Genomic DNA, 16,653 nt, shown 5'->3' on the forward strand with positions numbered 1-16,653 from the left:
ACCGAGGCATATCAAAAGGACGCACACTCACACACACACATATACACACAAATATAGGAAGGGCTCTCACTAGCCAAATGCATGGCAATTTGAGCATTAAAAAAGGTAAAGGAGTATAAGGAATTAAATAAAATAAGGCTCTATTCACCCACAGTCATATAAACAAATAAATAGCAAGGGGAAATTTCTCCTTACTGTAGCATGTAAAGTAATATATAAAGAATGGTAAAGTTAAAAAAGGATTAATTAGTATAATTAGCAATCCTGATATGATGCAATGAGGATATAATATCACTTTTGTGTAATCCTGACAGTAATGAATATAAAATCTTAATAATAAGAAAACAACAGATAAACTAAAATGCTGGGATACTGTACAGAATTATTACCTTCTACAATTAAAAATACGCCAAGATTAAGAAAGACAAAGAGTGACAATTGTAAAAATTGTGTAGTAAAACAGCGAATAAACTGAACTGGAGAAACTGTCAGAATCAACTTAATTGGACGTTTGGAAACTAATCCAAAGTTTACAAAAAATTGTTGAATGCTTAATCAAGGAGGGGGGGAAAAACAGCTAAAACTAGGTAAGAAAACTTTGTGCCATTTTAACTCACCCTGGTCCCATCCCTGACTCCCCAGCTCAGTAGCATCTTTGAAGAAAACAGCCTGCACTTCTATCACAGGTTCCTCGTAGCAGAGCAGAAGGGCCTTAATCTCAAAGAATGTGGTTTTTGTTGTGAACGGTTTAATGGCTCCCAGAAACAACAACTCAGTGCTTGCCTCTACTTTGCCTATCTTGGAAATCTCTCAGGGCTGAGACAGCGATCCAGAAGGCATTTGCTAAAACATTTAAAGTAAAATGCATTAGCAACTTTCACCTTTGGCAAGGAATTAACAGGTGGGGCAAATAATAGACTAGCTGAAAAGCTTGTGAGGAAAGACTGGAGAATGAGAAACATTGGGGAATAAGAGCCTTGAAAAGCTCCCACATATTTCTTGGAATCTAGTAGGCCACAGGCATGCCAACAGTGGGCGCATCACAGAAGGGACTTGGGAAGGCTCTTGAGATCTCATCTCTCTATCTGACCTTCAGACTCTTCACAGGCATTAAGTGAAGAGTAAGTCAGAGCTTTAAGCTGCCTGGCTGAGTGTCGACGGCATTCCCAACAACAAAGACCTGAAGTTTCTTTTGCTGTTTGTTTCTTGTTTTTGTTTTTTCAGACATTTAAGGAAATTGATATTGAATCACTAGCTGACCACCATGACAATGACAAATAGTATGGTCCTTACAGAATACGTGCAGAAATGTTAGTAGACAAAAAATAAATAAATAAACAAGCCAGCCACAAGAGATCCTGGAGAGTGAGGAAAATCTGATTTCCAGAGTTGCCACGTTGTAATATTCAAAATATCCACTTTTAAGCAAAAATTACTAAAAGGTATACAAAGAAACAAGAATCTGTACCACCATACAGGAAAAAAATACATATATATATATATATAAATTAAAACTGTCTCTGGGAAGCACAGACGTTGGACTTATACTGCCTATAATAGGTCACATTAGATCCAACCATGCAAATAAGATGAAAATGCAAAGATGGAAAGAGATCCCATGTAAACTGGTAATCAGAAAACTGCTGGAGTAGCTGTACTAATGTTAGAAAAAAATAAACTTTAAGTCAAAAATTGTTATATGTAACAAAGAAGGATATCACATGGTGATTATAGGGTCAGTCCTTCAAATAGATATAACAGTTATTGATGCACACACATAATAATAACCCAAAATCAAAAGCCACAGCTGTTGAGTGGATTCCAACACATAACGACCCTAAATGACTGAGTAGAACTGTCCCATAGGGTCTCCAAGGCTGTAAATATTTATGGAAGCAGATTGCCACATCTTTCTGCCACGGTGTGGCTGTTAGCTTTGAACTGCCAACCTTTTGGTGAGCAGTTGAGTGCTTAATCGCTATGCCACCAGAGCTCCTCACCTAACAATGAAAAAATCAAACCCATTGCTGTCCAGTCCCTCTCAACCCATAGTGACCCTCCAGGGCAGGGAAGAACTGCCCCATAGCATATTCAAAGAATGGTTGGTGGACTCAAACTGCTGAACTTTTGGTTAGCAGCCATAGCTCTTAACCACTGTGCCACCCGTGTTCCCACTTAACAATAGAACCCCAAAGTATGTGAAGTAAAAACTGATAGAATTAAAGGGAGAAATAGTTACAATAACAGTTGAAGACTTCAATACTCCACTTTTAATAATGGATAGAGCAACCAGCAGAGGCGAGTAAAGAAGCAGAGGACTTGAGCAGCACTATAAACCAAAGCAGAAAACGCTTTTTTTCTGAAGAACACATGAACATTCTTCAGAACATAACTTATGATAGGTCACAAATGAATCAAAATAAATAAAAAAAAATTGAGTCATACAAAGTATCTTCTACCACAATGAAGTGAAACTAGAAATCAATTACAGAATTAAAACTGAAAAATTCAAAAGTATATGGAAATTAAGCAAACCATGCTGTTAAGCAAGCAATGTGTCAAAGAAGAAATAACAAAGAAAACTGGAAACTACCTTAGAACAGATGAAATAAAAAACACTACATAACAAAACTTAGGGCATGCAGCCAGAGCAGTACTCAGAAAGAAATATATAGCTGTAAAAATGCCTGCATAAAAAAGAAGAAAGATCTCAAATCAATAACTTAACATTACATCTTAAAAGACCAGAAAAGTAAAGAAACTAAACCGAAACTAGTAGAGTGAAAGATACAAACAAAAACAAAAAACAAACCAATAATAATAATAACAATAGAGCACAGATAAATGAAATAGAGAATAGTAAAACAAAAGTTGGTTCTATGAAAATATCCACAAAATTTACAAACCCTTAGCTAGAGTGATTAATAATAGACAGAAAACCCAAATTACCAAAATCAGAAATAGAAATGAGGGCATTTCTGCCCTTACAGAAATAGAGGGGATTAGAAAACAATACCATAAACAAATTTACACCAACAAATTAGACAATGAACACATTCCTAAAAACACACATACCCCAAAACTAACTCAAGAAGAAATAGAAAATCTGAATACATCTATAACAATTAAAGAGATTGAATTAGTAATGAAAAATCTCTCAAAAAAAGAAAAGTCCAGGAGCAGATGGCTTCACTGGGGAATTCTACAAAATATTTAAAGACAAATTAACACCAGTCTTTCTCACACACTTCCAAAACACAAAAGAGGAGGGACACTCACAAACTTATTTATTACTATTCATATTTATCACTATATAATCAACATAACAAAAATAATATATTAAAATATTGATAAATCATTATTTAACATTATTCCGGTACATAAGCCAAAAAAATACATCACAAAAAAATGCAAAAATCCTTACCAACAAGCTACCAAACAAAATCCAGATCATATTAGGGAATTATACATCATGAATCCAAACCAAACCCGTTGCAGTCGAGTCGATTCCAACTCATAGAGACCCTATAGCAAAGGGCAGATTTGTTTCCAACAGTGTTTCCAAGGAGAGCCTGGTGGATTCGAACTGCCAACCTTTTGGTTAGCAGCCGGAGCTCTAACCCACTATGCCACCAGGGTTTACACATCATGAACAAGGGAAACTTATTCCAGGAAAAAGCGTCATTCCACATACTACAATTAATCAGTATAATAAATTATATTAATAGAATGAAGGGGGTAAAAAGGAAATATATAATTCTCTCAGTATATTGAAAGAAAAAGCTTTGATAAAACCTGCGCCCTTTCATGACTAAAAACACTTAATATAATAAATTATATTAATAGAATGAAGGGGTAAAAAAGAAATATATAATTATCTCAGTATATTGAAAAAAAGCATTTGGCAAAACTCACACCCTTTCATGACTAAAAACACTACACAAAATAGAAATAGAAGGGAACTTGCTTACTCTGACACAGGACATCTATGAAAATCCCACAGCTAACATCATATTTAATAGTGAAAGTCTGAAAGCTTTCCACCTAAAATCTGAGACAAGATAAGGATGTCCACTCTCACCGCTTCTAGTCAACATTGTACTAGAAGTCCCGACCATAACAATTAAGAAAGAAAAAACAAAGTTATCCAAATTGAAAAGAAAGAGTGGAAGAAGAAAATTATTTCTGTATCTCTATTCACAGATTAAAGATGTAAATATTTATATTTATATCCCAAAGAATCTACAGAAAGAAACTATTAGAGGAGCTAATAAATGAATTCAGTAAAGTTGCAGGATATAAGATCAACATGCAAAAGTCATTAGTATCTCTATACACTAGCAATGAACAATCTGAAAGGAAATTAATAATTCCATTTACAAAATAATAAAATACTTAGTGGTAAATTTAAAAATAAAGATGCAAGACTTGTACAAAGAAAACTTTAAAAAGATTGCTCAAAGAAATTAAAGAATACCTAAAAAAATGACAAAGCACCTGTGATCATCAATTGGAAGAAAACATTGTTTAGAGGGCAATATTGCTAAGTTTAAGCTACAGATTGAATGCCCTCTCACAATTCTAACCAACTTTTTTTTCCAGAAACCAGCAACGTGCTTATAAAAGTCAAATGAAGACAATCTTGAAAAAGAAGATCAAAGTTGTAGTACCCGCACTCCCCTAATTCAAAACTTCCTATCAAGTCACTATAACAAAAAACAATGTGGTACCATTAAAAGGATAGACATACAGGCCAAAGGAATAGAATTGGGAGTCAAGGAATAAACCCACACATCTATGATCATTTGATTTTGGACAAGGATGTCAAGATTTTAAATTGAGAAAGAATTAATTTCCAAATATGATGTTCAGACAACAGGATATCCATATTGAAAAGAATGAAGATAGACCTTATCGTGGCCTGTATATAAAAATTAATTCAAAATGACTCAAATATGTATATGTAACATGTAAATTTGTAAAACTCTTGGAAGAAAACAGAGATGTATTGTCAGGAGCTTATATTTGACAGTGGTTTGTCAGATACGACAATAAACACATAAGCATCAAAATGAAAAATAGATAAATTGCACTTCAAAAAAACTAAAAATATTTGTGTATTAAAGGACGCTATTAAGGAAGGGTGAAGATAATTCACAGAATAGGACAACACAGTTCCAAATTATTTACCTGATGAAGGCCTAAAATCCAGAATATATAAATAACTATTATAACTCAACAACTAAAAGTCAAACAAACCAATTTTAAAATGGGCAAAAGACTTCAAAAGACATTTCTCTGATGAAGATATACAAATGGCCAATAGGCACATAAAAAGATGTTTAACATGATTATTCATTATAGAAATGCAAATTATAACCATAATGATCTATTAATTCACACCCACTAAGATAGTTATAATCAATGATGTGGAAAATAACAAGTGTTGGCAGGGATTGAAGAAATTGGAATCCTAGTACATTGGCTAAGACATTACATTGGTGAGAATGTAAAGTGGCGCACCTGCTGTGGAAAACAGTTTAGCAATTTCTCAACAGAGTTACCATATGCCCCAGCAATTCAACTCCTAAGTATAAACCAAAAACCAAACCCACTGCTGTCGATTCGATTCCGACTCATAGTGACCCTATAGGACAGAGTAGAACTGCCCCACAGAGTTTCCAAGGTGCGCCTGGCAGATTTGAACTGCTGACCTCTTGGTAGCACTTAACCACTGTGCCACCAGGGTTTCCCTCCTAAGTATACACCCCCCAAAACTAAAAACAGGTATTCAAACAAAAACTTATATATAAATGTTCATAGCAGCACTATTCACAATAGCCAAAAGATGGGAAAAACAAAACAAATGTCAATCAACTGATGAATGGATAAATAAAAATATAATATATTCATAGTGGAATATTATTGAGCCATAAAAAATATACTGTTACATGCTACAGCATAAGTAAACCTAAAGAACATTATGCTAAGCGAAATAAGCCAGACACAAAAGGCCACCATACAGTGTATGAATCCACTACTATTGAATGTCCAGAAAAGGAAAGTCCATAGAGAGAGCCAAATGATTGCCAGGGACTGGGGGTGTGTGGAAAGCGGAGTTGGGAGTGATGACTTAATGGATATGGGTTTTAACATTTAAGGTTATAAAAATATTTTAATCAGCCACAGATTTGGAGAAAAGTATTTGCAAAACACATATAAAGAGCTTGTATCCACAATATACAAAGAATTTTAAAACTCAACAATGAGAAAACAATCAATGCAAAATGATAATAATAGGAGAAACAATGTCCAGAGAGGGTGTATGGGAGCTGTGTACTTCCTGCATTATTTTTCCATAAACCTAAAATTTCTCTAAAAAATAAAGTCTACTAAAAATCCTAATATACATATCTATATAAAAACCTAAAATTTCTCTAAAAAATAAAGTCTACTAAAAATCCTAATATACATATCTATATAGATATCTATATATCCTGGAACTAGACAGTGGTAATAGTTGAACAACATAGAGAATGTACTAAAAACCTCTAAGTTGTACACTTTCAAATGAGTAAAGTGGTGAATTTTATATTATGTGAATTTTATATCCATGGAAGAAAATAAAAGCTTATGCTCTTTTAAGAATTATTTATTTGAAATCAAACTGACAGCAGCAACTCGAAAGATCAGACAGGAACCTTGAGGTAGTGAATTTATGTTAACGGTGGAGGAACAACTCAGAAAGGGAGGGTGAGAATGGTTGCAAAACTCAAAGATTGTAATCAATGCCTCTGAATTGTATATGTAGAAACAGTTGAATTGTTGTGTTTTGCTGCACATATTCTCAACAACAACAACATCAACAAAATAAAAAAAAAACTAACACATTATAAGAAAAAAGGGAATGAAGAAAAGGGTAACTAAATGCATTCTGTGAATCTGTATTAGATCCTGGAACAAGAAAAAGTAGCTATGAGGTATATTATTATAACAATTGACAAAATGTGAATATGGATTGGGATTAGTTAATAGAATTGTATCAATGTCACATTTCCTCATTTTAATAATTGTAATGAGGTTATGTAAAAGAATATTCCTTTTAAGAAATACATGCTAACTTATAAAATTATCTCAAACTCATTTCCCAATTACTCAGAAAAATTATGCACATATAGAGATGGAGATGATCGAGATGATAAAGATAGAGGTAGAGCCTGAATAGAGAGAGGGAGACAAAGAGGTGGGGAGAGAGAGGGAGAGGGAGAGAGCCAACAGAGCAAAAAGTAAATAATCAACGAATCTGAGTGAAGGTATTTGGGAGTTCCTTGTACTATTTTTGCAACTTTTCTGTAAGATTGGAACTGAGGTTTCAAGCTGACAGGGACCTAGAGCTGTTAATGCTGCAAGAATATTTACCAAGCCAGGTGAGGACTCTAAGGGTCAATTTGATAATCAAGCAAAAGACTGAGACAAGGGTTTGGCCACGTGGTTGTACAGGATCAGATGTACAGGATCTCCTGCCCCTATCCAAACCAAAACTTCTGGGGGACCTGAATTTTTGTTTGGTTTGGTTTGCAACAACACACCAATACCTGGGACTCCTCTAAGAGGCAAAATGTTCTGGTAGCCAACTTGAACTGAAGGGGATGGGAATCGAGTCCCCACAAGTTTTTGGCTACAGACCATAGCATAACAACTCCACTCTGCACTGGGCCTGTGGATACATCCCTTTGCAGTCTCCACAAAAAATTCAGAAGGCTCCATGCTGGGCACCTGGCACCTTCAAGTGTCTGGCAGAAGTAAATGAAATGCCTCTCTGGAAGAACCTATTATCTTTTGATTTCAAATAATTTCTAAAATGATTTATCAACTAAAGCTGTCCGCATACAACAAAATATTTAAAGGCACACCTCGAGAAAATGCAAACTTAAATCAAAAGAGGCAATAGCTAGCAAAAACAATTCCATAAGATTCCAGATACTGCAATTATTACACACAGACATCAATGCTCACAATGTGTCATGGATTGAATTGTGTCCCTCAAAAATAAGTGTATTAATTTGGCTAGGCAATGATTCCCAGTATTGTGTGATTGTTCACCATTTTGTCATCTGATGTGCTTTTCCTATGTGCTGTAAATCTTACCTCTATGATGTTAATGAGCTGGGATAGGCAGCAGTTATGTTAATGAGGCAGGACTCAATCTACAAGATTGAATTGTATCTTGAGCCAAACTCTTTTGAGATAGAGAAGCAAGCAGAGAGACAAAGGGACCTCATACCACCAAGAAAGCAACACTGTGATCAGAGTATGCCCTTTGGACCTGGGGTTCCTGTGTGGAGAAGCTCTTAGACAAGGGGGAGACTGATGTCAAGGACCTTCCTCCAGAGGTGACAGGGACAGAAAGCCTTCTCCTGGATCTGACGCCCTGAATTTAGACTTCTAGCCTACTAGACTGTAAGAGAATAAACTTGTTTGTTGAAGCAATCCAGTTGTGGTATTTCTGTTATAGCAGCACTAGATAACTAAGACACTATGTTTAAGGAGTTGAAGTTTGGAGATAAAAACATCAACAAAGTTGAGAAGTTATAAAATCTGATGTTGCAGCTGAAAGGACCCATATAAAATATTGGAACTTAAAAAAAAAAAAAAAACTGTAACAGAAATTACAGACTCAATTTTTTAGATTAAACTCTAAACTAGACACAACTGAAGAAAAAAATAATGACAAAGTAGGTCAGAAAGAAGCTATATACAATAAGGTTCTAAAACAGTGAAACCAAACCCATTGCTGTCAAGTTGACTGCAACTCATAGCGACCATATAGGGCAGAATAAAATTGCCCCATAAGGTTTCCAAGGCTGTAATCTTTTTTTTTTTTAATAACTTTTATTAAGCTTCAAGTGAACGTTTACAAATCCAATCAGTCTGTCACATATAAGTTTACATACATCTCACTCCCTACTCCCACTTGCTCTCCCCCTCTTGAGTCAGCCCTTTCAGTCTCTCCTTTCTTGACAATTTTGCCGGCTTCCCTCTCTCTATATCCTCCCATTCCCCCTCCAGACAAGAGTTGCCAACCCAATCTCAAGTGTCCACCTGATATAATTAGCTCACTCTTCATCAGCGTCTCTCTCCCACCCGCTGACCAGTCCCTTTCATGTCTGATGAGTTGTCTTCGGGGACGGTTCCTGTCCTGTGCCAACAGAAGGTCTGGGGACCATGGCCACCGGGATTCCTCCAGTCTCAGTCAGACCATTAAGTTTGGTCTTTTTATGAGAATTTGGGGTCTGTATCCCACTGATCTCCTGCTCCCTCAGGGGTCCTCTGCTGTGCTCCCTGTCAGGGCAGTCATTGATTGTGGCCGGGCACCAACTAGTTCTTCTGGTCTCAGGATGATGTAGGTCTCTGGTTCATGTGGCCCTTTCTGTCTCTTGGGCTCTTAGTTGTCGTGTGACCTTGGTGTTCTTCATCTTCCTTTGCTCCAGGTGGGTTGAGACCAATTGATGCATCTGAGATGGCCGCTTGTTAGCATTTAAGACCCCAGACGCCACATTTCAAAGTGGGATGCAGAATGTTTTCATAATAGAATTATTTTGCCAATTGACTTAGAAGTCCCCGCAAACCATGTTCCCCAGACCCCCGCACTTGCTCCCCTGACCTTTGAAGCATTCAGTTTATCCCGGAAACTTCTTTGCTTTTGGTCCAGTCCAATTGAGCTGACCTTCCATGTATTGAGTGTTGTCTTTCCCTTCACCTAAAGCAGTTCTTATCTACTGATTAATCAATAAAAAACCCTCTCCCATCCTCCCTCCCTCCCCCCCTCGTAACCACAAAAGTATGTGTTCTCAGGTTTACTATTGCTCAAGATCTTATAATAGTGGTCTTATACAATATTTGTCCTTTTGCCTCTGACTAATGTCGCTCAGCATAATGCCTTCCAGGTTCCTCCATGTTATGAAATGTTTCAGAGATCCGTCACTGTTCTTTATCGATGCGTAGTATTCCATTGTGTGAATATACCACAATTTATTTACCCATTTATCCGTTGATGGATACCTTGGTTGCTTCCAGCTTTTTGCTATTGTAAACAGAGCTGCAATAAACATGGGTGTGCATATATCTGTTTGTATGAAGGCTCTTGTATCTCTAGGGCATATTCCTAGGAGTGGGATTTCTGGGTTGTATGGTAGTTCTATTTCTAACTGTTTAAGATAACGCCAGATAGATTTCCAAAGTGGTTGTACCATTTTACATTCCCACCAGCAGTGTATGAGAGTTCCAATCTCTCCGCAGCCTCTCCAACATTTATTATTTGGTGTTTTTTGGATTAATGCCAGCCTTGCTGGTGTGAGATGGAATCTCATCGTAGTTTTAATTTGCATTTCTCTAATGGCTAATGATCGAGAGCATTTTCTCATGTATCTGTTGGCTGCCTGAATATCTTCTTTAGTGAAATGTGTGTTCATATCCTTTGCCCACTTCTTGATTGGGTTGTTTGTCTTTTTGTGGTTGAGTTTTGACAGAATCATGTAGATTTTAGAGATCAGGCGCTGGTCGGAGATGTCATAGCTGAAAATTCTTTCCCAGTCTGTAGGTGGTCTTTTTACTCTTTTGGTGAAGTCTCTAGACGAGCATAGGTATTTGATTTTTAGGAGCTCCCAGTTATCGAGTTTCTCTTCATCATTTTTGGTAATGTTTTGTATTCTGTTTATACCTTGTATTAGGGCTCCTAGGGTTGTCCCAATTTTTTCTTCCATGATCTTTATCGTTTTAGTCTTTATGTTTAGGTCTTTGATCCACTTGGAGTTAGATTTTGTGCATGGTGTGAGGTATGGGTCCTGTTTCATTTTTTTGCAAGTGGATATCCAGTTACGCCAGCACCATTTGTTAAAAAGGCTATCTTTTCCCCAGTTAATTGACACTGGTCCTTTGTCAAATATCAGCTGCTCATACGTGGATGGATCTATGTCTGGGTTCTCAATTCTGTTCCATTGGTCTATGTGTCTGTTGTTGTACCAATACCAGGCTGTTTTGACTAATGTGGCTGTATAATAGGTTCTGAAGTCAGGTAAGGTGAGGCCTCCCACTTTCTTCTTCTTTTTCAGTAGTGCTTTGCTTATCCGGGGCTTCTTTCCCTTCCATATGAAATTGGTGATTTGTTTCTCTATCGCCTTAAAATATGACATTGGAATTTGGATCGGAAGTGCGTTAAATGTATAGATGGCTTTTGGTAGAATAGACATTTTTACTATGTTAAGTCTTCCTATCCATGAGCAGGGTATGTTTTTCCACTTAAGTATGTCCTTTTGAATTTCTTGTAGTAGAGCTTTGTAGTTTTCTTTCTATAGGTCTTTTACATCCTTGGTAAGATTTATTCCTAAGTATCTTATCTTCTTGGGGGCTACTGTGAATGGTATTGATTTGGTTATTTCCTCTTCGGTGTTCTTTTTGTTGATCTAGAGGAATCCAAGTGATTTTTGTATGTTTATTTTATAACCTGAGACTCTGCCAAACTCTTCTATTAGTTTCAGTAGTTTTCTGCAGGATTCCTTAGGGTTTTCTGTGTATATAATCATGTCATCTGCAAATAGTGATAACTTTACTTCTTCCTTGCCAATCCGGATACCTTTTATTTCTTTGTCTAGCCTAATTGCCCTGGCTAGGACTTCCAACACGATGTTGAAGAAGAGCGGTGATAAAGGGCATCCTTGTCTGGTTCCCGTTCTCAAGGGAAATGCTTTCAGGTTCTCTCCATTTAGAGTGATATTGGCTGTTGGCTTTGCATAGATGCCCTTTATTATGTTGAGGAATTTTCCTTCAATTCCTATTTTGGTAAGAGTTTTTATCATGAATGGGTGTTGGACTTTGTCAAATGCCTTTTCTGCATCAATTGATAAGATCATGTGGTTTTTGTCTTTTGTTTTATTTATGTGATGGATTACATTAATGGTTTTTCTGATATTAAACCAGCCTTGCATACCTGGTATAAATCCCACTTGATCAGGGTGAATTATTTTTTTGATGTGTTGTTGGATTCTATTGGCTAGAATTTTGTTGAGGATTTTTGCATCAATGTTCATGAGGGATATAGGTCTATAATTTTCTTTTTTTGTAATGTCTTTACCTGGTTTTGGTATCAGGGAGGTGGTGGCTTCATAGAATGAGTTGGGTAGTATTCCGTCATTTTCTATGCTTTGAAATACCTTTAGTAGTAGTGGTGTTAACTCTTTTCTGAAAGTTTGGTAGAACTCTGCAGTGAAGCCATCTGGGCCAGGGCTTTTTTTTGTTGGGAGTTTTTTGATTACCGTTTCAATCTCTTTTTTTGTTATGGGTCTATTTAGTTGTTCTACTTCTGAATGTGTTAGTTTAGGTAGGTAGTGTTTTTCCAGGAATTCATCCATTTCTTCTAGGTTTTCAAATTTGTTAGAGTACAATTTTTCATAATAATCTGAAATGATTCTTTTAATTTCATTTGGTTCTGTTGTGATGTGGTCCTTCTCATTTCTTATTCGGGTTATTTGTTTCCTTTCCTGTATTTCTTCAGTCAGTCTAGCCAATGGTTTATCAATTTTGTTAATTTTTTCAAAGAACCAGCTTTTGGCTTTGTTAATTCTTTCAATTGTTTTTCTGTTGTCTAATTCATTTAGTTCAGCTCTCATTTTTATTATTTGTTTTCTTCTGGTGCCTGATGGATTCTTTTGTTGCTCAGTTTCTATTTGTTCAAGTTGTCGGGACAGTTCTCTGATTTTGGCTCTTTCTTCTTTTTGTATGTGTGCATTTATTGATATAAATTGGCCTCTGAGCACTGCTTTTGCTGTGTCCCAGAGGTTTTGATAGGAAGTATTTTCATTCTCGTTGCTTCCTATGAATTTCCTTATTCCCTCCTTGATGTCTTCTATAACCCAGTCTTTTCTCAGGAGGGTATTGTTCATTTTCCAAGTATTTGATTTCTTTTCCCTAGTTTTTCTGTTATTGATCTCTAGTTTTATTGCCTTGTGGTCTGAGAAAATGCTTTGTAATATTTCGATGTTTTGGACTCTGCAAAGGTTTGTTTTATGACCTAATATGTGGTCTATTCTAGAGAATGTTCCATGTGCACTAGAAAAAAAAGTATATTTTGCAGCAGTTGGGTGGAGAGTTCTGTATAAGTCAATGAGGTCAAGTTGGTTGATTGTTGTAATTAGATCTTCCGTGTCTCTGTTGAGCTTCTTACTGGATGTCCTGTCCTTCTCCGAAAGTGGTGTGTTGAAGTCTCCTACTATAATTGTGGAGGTATCTATCTCGCTTTTCAATTCTGTTAAAATTTGATTTATGTATCTTGCAGCCCTGTCATTGGGTGCATAAATATTTAATATGGTTATGTCTTCCTGATCAATTGTCCCTTTTATCATTATATAGTGTCCTTCTTTATCCTTTGTGGTGGATTTAAGTCTAAAGTCTATTTTGTCAGAAATTAATATTGCTACTCCTCTCCTTTTTTGCTTATTGTTTGCTTGATATACTTTTTTCCATCCTTTGAGTTTTAGTTTGTTTATGTCTCTAAGTCTAAGGTGTCTCTCTTGTAGGCAGCATATAGATGGATCGTGTTTCTTTATCCAGTCCGTGACTTTCTGTCTCTTTATTGGTGCATTTAGTCCATTTACATTCAGGGTAATTATAGATAAATAAGTTTTTAGTGCTGTCATTTTGATGCCTTTTTATGTGTGTTGTTGACAATTTCATTTTTCCACATACTTTTTTGTGCTGAGGCATTTTTCTTAGTAAATTGTGAGATCCTCATTTTCATAGTGCTTGACTTTATGTTAGTTGAGTCGTTACGTTTTTCTTGGTTTTTATCTTGAGTTATAGAGTTGTTATACCTTTTTGTGGTTACCTTATCATTTACCCCTATTTTTCTAAGTAAAAACCTAACTTGTATCGTTCTATATTGCCTTGTATCACTCTCCATCTGGCAGTTCAATGCCTCCTGTATTTAGTCCCTCTTTTTGATTATTGTGATCTTTTACCTATTGACTTCTATGATTCCCTGTTATGTGTATTTTTTTTTTTAATTAATCTTAATTTGTTTGTTTTTGTGATTTCCCTATTTGAATTGATATCAGGACGTTCTGTTTTGTGACCTTGTGTTGTACTGATATCTGATATTATTGGTTCTCTGACCAAACAATATCCTTTAGTATTTCTTGTAGCTTTGGCTTGGTTTTTGCAAATTCTCTAAACTTGTGTTTGTCTGTAAATATCTTAATTTCGCCTTCATATTTCAGAGAGAGTTTTGCTGGATATATGATCCTTGGCTGGCAGTTTTTCTCCTTCAGTGTTCTGTATATGTCGTCCCATTCCCTTCTTGCCTGCATGGTTTCTGCTGAGTAGTCAGAACATATTCTTATTGATTCTCCCTTGAAGGAAACCTTTCTTTTCTCCCTGGCTGCTTTTAAAATTTTCTGTTTATCTTTGGTTTTGGTGAGTTTGACGATAATATGTCTTGGTGTTTTTCTTTTTGGATCAATCTTAAATGGGGTTCGATGAGCATCTTGGATAGATATCCTTTCGTGTTTCATGATGTCAGGGAAGTTTTCTGTCAGGAGTTCTTCAACTATTTTCTCTGTGTTTTCTGTCCCCGTTCCCTGTTCTGGGACTCCAATCACCCGCAGGTTATCCTTCTTGATAGAGTCCCACATAATTCTTAGGGTTTCTTCATTTTTTTTAATTCTTTTATCTGATTTTTTTTCAGCTATGTTGGTGTTGATTCCCTGGTCCTCCAGATGTCCCAGTCTACATTCTAATTGCTCGACTCTGCTCCTCTGACTTCCTAGTGCGTTGTCTAATTCTGTTATTTTATTGTTAATCTTTTCGATTTCTACATGTTGTCTCTCTATGGATTCTTGCAACTTATTAATTTTTCCACTATGTTCTTGAATAATCTTTTTGAGTTCTTCAACAGTTTTATCAGTGTGTTCCTTGGCTTTTTCTGCAGTTATCCTAATTTCATTTGTGATATCTTTAAGCATTCTGTAAATTAGTTTTTTATATTCTGTATTTGATAATTCCAAGATTGTATCTTCATTTGGGAAAGATTTTGATTCTTTTGTTTGGGGGGTTGGAGAAGCTGTCATGGTCTGCTTCTTTAAGTGGTTTGATATGGATTGTTGTCTCTGCGCCATCACTGGGAAACTAGTTTTTCCAGAAAATCCGCTAAAAAAAATGCAGTTAGATCCCTATCAGAGTTCTCCCTCCGGCTCAGGCTATTCAGATGTTAATGAAGCCGCCTGGGGAGGGTGGGGGAGGGAACAGAGAGATAGGAGAGTAGCACCTCAGAATATAGCCAGAGTTGCTTGTCTTGCTTGGAATGACTATTATATCTGAGATTCCCGCGGGGCACGTCGCCTATGTGTGCTGGCTGTGTGGAGATTGCCCCCGGGGGGTCTGGCCCACTGGAGTCACGGTCAGATCCTCCGCTTCCAGCCCCACGCCCAGCGTCAAGGCTCCCCTACTGGGACGGTGCACTCTCGACTCCAAAATCAGTTGCTGCCTCCTGGGGACTTCTCGTCCCTCCAGCCGCGTGGCCGTGCTGCACCCGAGAGTCAGTTGGGCCTCCTCCCGGGGTTAGTTCAGATGGGTGGAGCAGCTACCCGTGCTTGTGCCGTGACCGAGTGTCCCGGCTGGGACGCTGTTCTCCCCGCTCCAATACCAGCCGCTGCCTCCCGGGGACTTCTCCTATCGGCTGCATCCCACACCACCCGCGCAACCCGCCTGGTCCCCTTCCCGGGGTTAGTTCAGGGGGGTGGAGCAACTCTCCGTGTTTATGCCGTACCTGCGTCCAGTCCAAATCCCTGCGGGATGGTTCCCGGGCTCGGACGCTGCTCTTTCTGCTCCAAGACCAGTCACTGCTTCCCGGGGACTTCTCCTACCGCCTGTGTCCCATGCCGCCCGTGGAACCGGCTGGTCCCCCTCCCGGGGTTAGTTTAGGGGGGTGGGGCAGCTCTCTGTGCTTGTGCCGTACCTGACTGGTACGCTGGCTTCAGGCTCTGGAAACAATCGCTGCTTCCCCGTATTAGTTCGTTCTCCGTCTCTAAATCTGTGTTTGTTGTTCAGGGTTCGTAGATTGTTATGTATGTGATGGATTCACTTGTTTTTCCGTGTCTTTGTTGTAAGAGGGATCCGAGGTAGCGTCTGCCTAGTCCGCCATCTTGGCTCTGCCTCCTGAGACCTCATTTTTTTCATGCGTCATGCTTTCGTAATGTGATTTTTCTTCTGCACTATTTCCAGAAAGTATATAAACAGCATAATCTGAATACTTTTGAAGCCTGATTTTAGAATCAGAAGGCAGAGATCACTGACCTGATAGAGTGACTTTATTCCAGCTGAATGAAAAAATGAATTTAAGGTGATTCACCAGATGACTGGTTAGTAAACAGCTAAGTACTGGCATCCTTCCCTCTTCTTCATGCTATTATCTTGTATTCTTTTGAAGAATTCTATCACTGCTTTTCCACAAATTATTCACACAGCTGTAACTGTTAGAAAAAGTTCTAAGAAAGCTTGAGGGTAAGAATATCAATGTCTCTGAAGTAGTGCTGACTCACAGCGGCATCTGGATTGTTCTGTTTGCATTATGACTTCTTTTGTCATTACAACAACTTTCTGATG

At 37.5% G+C, this 16,653-nt stretch overlaps 1 protein-coding gene across 3 annotated transcripts in view; it reads right to left on the minus strand.

Moving 5' to 3' along the window:
- Window positions 1-16,653, minus strand: part of FSTL5 (follistatin like 5) — an 865,385-nt gene that overhangs the window by 211,955 nt on the left and 636,777 nt on the right. The gene's annotated exons all lie outside the window — the stretch shown is intronic.

This window comes from Loxodonta africana, chromosome 13 (genome assembly GCF_030014295.1).
Source record: "Loxodonta africana isolate mLoxAfr1 chromosome 13, mLoxAfr1.hap2, whole genome shotgun sequence".
Classification (NCBI taxonomy): domain Eukaryota; kingdom Metazoa; phylum Chordata; class Mammalia; order Proboscidea; family Elephantidae; genus Loxodonta; species Loxodonta africana.